At 40.5% G+C, this 7,079-nt stretch overlaps 1 non-coding gene across 1 annotated transcript; it reads left to right on the plus strand.

The window, feature by feature from the left end:
* The first annotated feature begins 6,739 nt into the window (after nucleotides 1-6,739).
* On the plus strand, nucleotides 6,740-6,812 carry TRNAV-CAC (transfer RNA valine (anticodon CAC)). Its single transcript has one exon. It is a non-coding gene; the product is annotated as a tRNA-Val (tRNA).
* Nucleotides 6,813-7,079: the final 267 nt, after the last annotated feature.

A 7,079-nucleotide genomic window follows, 5' to 3' on the forward strand; every position in this document is an offset into this window, starting at 1 on the left:
TTGTTGAAAGTTTTCACATCAAGAAGTTTTCACATCAAGAAAGGTAAATTTATAATTTACCTTTGTTCCTTTTTTTCAAGATTATTTTGCCTTTTCTTGGTCTTCTGCATTTCCACATGAATTTTAAGATCAGCTTTTCAAATTCTGCAAAACAAACAAACACCTAGTTGAGATTTTGATAGGGATTATGTTGAATTTATTGATACATGTGGAAAATATTGTCATCTTAACTATATTCTCATCCATGCACATAGAATGCCTCCCCATTTATTTAGCTCTTCCCTAGTTTCTTCCAGCAGTTTTTTTTTTGTAGTGTTCCCTGTACTAGTAGTGTACTTTTGCAGCCCAAAAAAGCAGATCTGTCCAGAATTTTCTTCAGGAGGGAAAAATGATCTGCACAATGAGCAGGAGCTGAGTCCTCCGAGCCCTGTGGAGGCTCCTGATGTGCTTCCTCTGACCTCAAACCTGTGAGCAGCTTTGCGTTTGCTGCGGGTTTTCCGGGAAAGAGGAAAAAGGAAGGAAGCTTCCCTGGAAGACATTTCTCTGCGTCCTTTCTGGTCACAATAGGGGGTTTGAGAAAGGCGATATTTCCCGGTGAGTGAGGTTTATTTCTGCTGAAGGTGGAATGCTTTCTTTATTTTTTCTCTATTTCCAATAAATTGGGAAGGGTGAAATGAGAAAACTATGAAAATGTCTCCCTTTCTCTGAAGAGCTACTGCAGGAAATAATGATTAAAACTTTTAAGAAAATACATGAAAAATAGCTTGTCTGGTTAACTCCACTTATGCTCAAGACAAGACACGTTTTTTAATGGATCTGGAAAGGAAAACCAAAGGGGAGAGGAAGTGCAGTAATAGAGGTGGGGAGAATGCAGATGCATGAACCACGTCTCATAGCTCTACAAAGGTGGTATCTACACATTTTATTCCTCATCAGAGAACACTGTTTTGTCTGCTGAATCTAAGCCCCTATTCCAAACCCACTGAATCTGATTATCCAGGTGAGGGCTTAAGGTCTGGAAGTAGAGGATTGTTAACATTGAGACAATCTCCCGCTGAAGTACATTTGGAAAGCCCTAGTGCACACAAATGTAGCTTGGAGTTTGAATATTTCACATGGGTTTTCATAAAGAAGTATTTTAACTAAGAGTTCTAACCATCTGTTAATGAAATCTCTTTCCTGAGTACCTACTATGTGCTGGGCATCTACCAAGTCAGTAAGACACTGAAAGATACTTCATAAATGGGCTTGTGAGTTGTTTAAGAACTCATTCAAGCAGGTCTCATATGAGTATTTGGGGGTTTATGTTGAAAGTCTGAGAAGTCTTCTGGAACCAGAGATAAAACTAAATCCTGAAATAGGACTTGGGATAGAATTAATTTATAAACATCATAAAACACCTATTGAGAGGCACAAAAATAAATAAATAAATAAATATGTCTCTGTTATTTTGGTTACTAGGGAAAGAACCGCGATATGAGATGGTTGTGTCAGCTGTACCACACAAGCATAAAAGGTCCAAGGACAACTCTCCCCAGGCTTAAAACCACTGAGGCAGAAGGAGTCCAGCCCTTGTCCGTGCTGCACAGAGCTTACTAAGTTCACAAACATATGTCCTCTGTAGCCTGATAAAGCCATGTGAAAGGAATGTGTCACTCACTTCTGGTCCCTCCAGCTCAGAGCTATCTCTGGCCTTTTAGACACTGTGCTAGTGAGCAAAGAGGGGGCATGAGAGATTCTTCTCTTTGCACATTGAGGGAAATCCAGGCCTGCCAGTGCTTGAGTCAGAGCCGAATTGGGAGGACTGAGTATGTAGTGGGTACAAGAAAGGGCATATCAGAGAAAGGAGTCCCCAGGCATTTGCAGACAGGAGAGTTATTATACTAATCTATTTTTGTGATTCTTCACATGGAGTAGAATCATCTGGAGAGTTTGTAAAATGTACATATCTAGAGAGCGTGAATACCTAAATGTAACAGATAAAAATTGATAGAAATATATGTAGAAAAATTTCTTACAACAGCAAAGCAAAGCATTGGTGTAGTTTACTTCATCCACATCAAAGATATGCCCAAGAAGGCCACAATAGAAAATTAAATAGACAGATTGTGACAAAAGTAAAAAATAGTTGAAGCATTTAAAAATGCCAATCTAATCTCTATAATATAGTAAGAAGCGATGAAAATCAGCAAAATCAGACAGAAATCTCAATAAAAAAACAGGTAAAGAATAGGGACAGGACACTCATCAGAGCAAGGATAGAGAAGAAGTATCTGAAAAGATTTTTAAAAATTTTAACATTTAATATTATTGGTAACATATAAAAAGTAAAATAAAATAAGATATTATTTTACTTGCATTAAGTTGGATGAATTAGAAAGGTGAATGTGTCAATTATGGCAGGAATGGTGATATGATAACCTTCCTGTCCTGCTGATGGCAGTTTTCACAGCCATTCTGAAGAACAGTCTACTACATTTTACTCAAGTTAAGATTATTCATGCCCAGTGATCCAGATATTCTGCTCCTATGTGTATATAATCCCTGCCCCTCACAAAAAAATCTCACAAGGGCACAGATTGTATCATATGTGTATGTTAATTGCAGCATTATTTTGGGGTTTTCGGAAACAGATTCAACCTCGATGCCATCACTGGGCATAGATAGGTAAGTGTGGTTAATGGATAATATTGAATATTATGCAACTATGAGACATAACAGAGTAGAAGTACAGGAAGCATGTGTAAACCTTACAGAGAAAGTTTCCTAAAAAAGATACTTAAGACAATAAACTTGTTTCCTTTATTACACTAGTCATTCAGTTCTCTGGTCTTCAAAATCTTGCTGCTGCTCTCCACTTTCTCATAGTTTTGTCCTCCTGCATTTAAGCCTTAAAACATCCCTAATACTCCCTATAGCGTAGTTTGAGATAGAAAGAAAGCAAATGCTGTGCTTAATTTGCTGTAATTTTTATTAGGTCTTTCTCTGACTTACTGGGATTTTTCACCACTATGAAACTGCAAGGATTAGTAAAATAGTAGGTGGTGATAGGGAATCACCATTCATATTGGGATCAAAATACTAAATGGCTAGACAACAATTTTTATGCCTAAGTTCACTGTCTCTCATTCCACCAGTGACCATTTCAATCTGATGAGGTTAAGCTGAAGGAATAAATATTTCATCCAGGATATAAGTAGAACTTCATTGGCAAGCTGTTGCTATTTCTTATCATGCTTCCTAAGTTCTGACAAATGCTGGCTCACTTACCACTCTCCTCCCTCCCCTACTGCTCCAGCTTCTCAGAATATAGAGCTAAGGGACAGGACCCACATGAGCTCCACTTTTAGGAGCCACAGATGAGACTGTCTTCTATTCCTAAGCATTAATTTCTCTCCATGGTGCTGGACTCAATGCCTGCTCAGGCCTTCTGAATCCCTGGCCTCCTCTTTGTTGGCTGAGGCTGGCACATTCCATATTTCCAGAGCTTCCACAATAGTCTTCCAAATCAGCCATTAATTCTGTGCTTTGAGAATATTTGGCAATTATAGGCCCTCAGGCTCTGTTGAAAATGCTTTCAGGTGGCTCCTTATGGTAGTCAGAAAGAAATGAGGGAACGTAGATGTCAGGAAGACCCCAGAACCCTGCAGTCCCCTGGCGCAGGCATCATCCAGATGGGAAAGATTGTAAAACAACTTCTTGGTCTCTCTGTTATGAAATAAAAACCCAGGACAAAGGGATCAGTGTTTGGTTTATTTTGGATCTGGTGGGAACAAAACTAGGACTTTCTGCACCTAACACGCAGGTGATAACCACTACACTAAGACACAGTGTCCTCACTGAGGACAGGGGCAAATGTTAGAAACAGCAGGAAGCCAACAACACATTGGCTACAGTTAACAGGTCCAAAGACACTCTCATCACAAGCTCAGGAAAGGAGGGTATTTTAAGTGCTAAGTAACCTTATAGGCATCTCACTGGGCACAAGTTTGAAAGGCCCATCAGTTAGAATACACTGGGAAAATGTAAGTTGAGATGTCCAAAACTGAATTCTTGATTTACACCTGGCCCTTGTTTACTCATTCATTAATTCATCCATCCATGCATTCATTTGCTCAAGGAATATTAATTGAATTCCTATTATGAGCTAGAGATTATTAAGTAGCTGGGAATATAGTAGTGAACACAACAAACAAAATGTCCTTTTCCTCATGGAACTTACATCTTAGTCCTGAGCAAACAGTAGTTGGTGGATTAAATATGCCTTTCTTTGATGAAAATTGTAACCACACTTAGCAGAACATTTTTATCAACTCCCCTTCTTCAGGATTGGTACAGTTTGGTCCCCTGGATTTTGTTCACAAAGCTAAGTTGAGATAATTATGCACGAGGAAACTGCCAATATATGCAACAAACTATAATAAATACATAGCATGATAAAAGTATAGACATATATGTGTACATATTTATATATATATTTCTTACGTGGTAATTGATCTTAATGAATACATTTTTATGCCTTGCTTTTAAACTTCCCAAAACCCACCCAGTCTCTTTATTTTTGTTGTACACGTTTGCCTGAACAATGCCCCTGTCTTTTGTTTTCAAACCTCAAGAAGCAGTCTCATTTAGGAGTGTTCAAAGCGGGAATGTGAATGAATCTCACTACCAAAGTCCTGGCAGGCTACCAGCATGATGAAAAGAACACTCAACTTGGTGTCCTATCTGATAAGATTTTAATTCTTCAGGCCATTCAGCTTCAAAAAGAAAACAGACTATGAAGCCATTTTCCCCTTAGAGAACAGAGAAGAACGTTTGGTACCTACATCCCCTAGGGGCTCAAAACAATGTGAGCCCAACCTGCCCTGGAAAGATGGCTTTTCAGTGATGCCCAACTTTTCTCAAAGGCTAAGGCTCACCAAGATTGCTCTGGAAGCAGTGCCAAGTAATAGATTCATCCCTGGGGCAAGGGAGATTATCAGGAAAAGATTATTTTTTAGAGGAGAAGTGCTCAGTAAAGAAAGCTGAGGACCAATCTCCAGTAAGTAAAAATGTATGTGGTGTTCACCGCATAGTTCTTTCAAATGTTATGAATGCTTCAAAAATATATCATAAAATATTGGCCCTCTTCTTTCATTGTTTACATGAAAGCCAAGAGGTCTTTGGATCAAAATGGATAACGTCATGTTCCTCTTGAAACAGTCAATTCTTTCCCACTCATCACATTCAGATTAAATTTAAATTCCATACTGTGGAGGGTCTTCCTTTATCTCTCTGATCCTGCACATGCTATTAGACACTCAGTGGAATGAATTTCCATGAGGAAAAGGAATAAATAAAGTCACGCCCTGATTCAAACCTACAATTGGAGCTCCTCACACTGAATTCACAATCTGTTCCATGATCAGCCCACTGCAGGAATCCCCTCTCCATTCAAAACTCTTCAACCACCACACTTTTTTTTTTCATCAACTAAATCACATCGGTTCCCCTAGCAAGTATTTCCTGACCATTAAGACTGGAGAGGATGCCCCTTTTCTGTGCTCTGGGGAGGATAACCCTGTGACTTTTATAGCTGTTATTCCATGAGGCACTGTTTTTGTAATTAAATTACTGTGTGAAAATTTACCGTTATGATCATCTTAGGTTCCCCCTCCCTCCTTCTAGTTTGTCAGTTCCTTTAGGGCTGAGATACCTCCAACAACCAGAATGGGACTGGGCTATTCAACATTTTCTTTAAAATAAACATCAAACCAAATTGCGTTAAATGGAATAGCTGTTTATCTTGTTGATCTGATCTCAAAGCAAAAAAAAGTGAGACTAGAGATTGTGCTGATGAGAAACATATTTCTTTCCTCCACTACCCACAATATTTCCCTCAGGTCATGTTTTAGCTGCCCCAAGAGGGAGCCAGTCTGTGACCTTTCCCACAGGCCATGAAGCCTCTGTCTTGTCACTACTTTCTCAGGACTATATTGGGGACAGAACTTTTTCGCCACTGAGCACCTTTGCAAGGGCTCAGACTTAGAACCTAGTAGAAGGCAGATCGCCTCCAGTGCCCGGGGCTTATTAAGGACAGAGACCAAGGAGAGTTGAAACGGGGTGAATAACAAAGAGTCAGGTGAATCACAAAGGTCACCCTTCCGCTATGAGACATTAACGGACACGACACACCGAGCTGACACAGTCCAAAGCTGTAAACGTGAGAGACGCAGAACAGAAGAGAGAAGCTCGTTTGACGTGGGCTAGACTTCCTCGCCAGCTTCCACTGTCACAAACTTCCCAGCCACCCCCACCGCCCTCGCCTGACAGACAGCTGGGCACAGTCCGCCGCCCTCCCTCTGCCCCGCACTCTCTCCCGCCATTGCCCAAGGAAGTCCCCTGAGCTACGCCAGTCGGTTCTAGTTCCTGAAGGACGATTTCAGTCACCGAGAGATGAAGATCAGAGCGTCTTACAAGGTCAGAGAAATGAGCGTAGAACGTATCAAGCAATTTCTTGAAATAAAATTTCCCAGGAGCCTCCCTAAGATTTCCCTGCCTGGTCCTTGTAACGTCACTGGGGCTCTGGGAGTAGCATTGGCCTGGCTATGAGTTATCGAGTTTAGATATTGTTAATTCTAAGGATCAGAAAGTGTAGAGAGAAAAACAGCCCCTCAACTAAGAAAATATCCAGAAGGAAAAGACAAATTTACGGATACTTTTAGCTACTTGAGGAGTGTAAAGTAGCGTCGTCGGGTGCGTTTCCGTAGTGTAGTGGTTATCACGTTCGCCTCACACTCGAAAAGTCCCCGGTTGGAAACCGGGCGGAAACAACCGGCAGCTTTTTAGCAAATTCTGGATTTTCTTCCAGAAATTTTCTATGTGAATCTCTCTTCGTTTCCACTCAGTCTCAAACTGCCGCGCTCCCTTTGCATTCCTGGACTTTCAACTTCACGAATTATATACTTCTCCACTGCTGGTCGCCTGATAGAACCGTGTTAGAGAGGTTCATTCAAGAACCCAACGGAGGCACTTCAATTTTAAGCTTGGAGACAAAAGACAGGGTTGTTTTTAGGCCTAAGAAGAAGAACAGTAAACAA

This window comes from Diceros bicornis, chromosome 14 (assembly GCF_020826845.1).
Source record: "Diceros bicornis minor isolate mBicDic1 chromosome 14, mDicBic1.mat.cur, whole genome shotgun sequence".
NCBI lineage: Eukaryota > Metazoa > Chordata > Mammalia > Perissodactyla > Rhinocerotidae > Diceros > Diceros bicornis.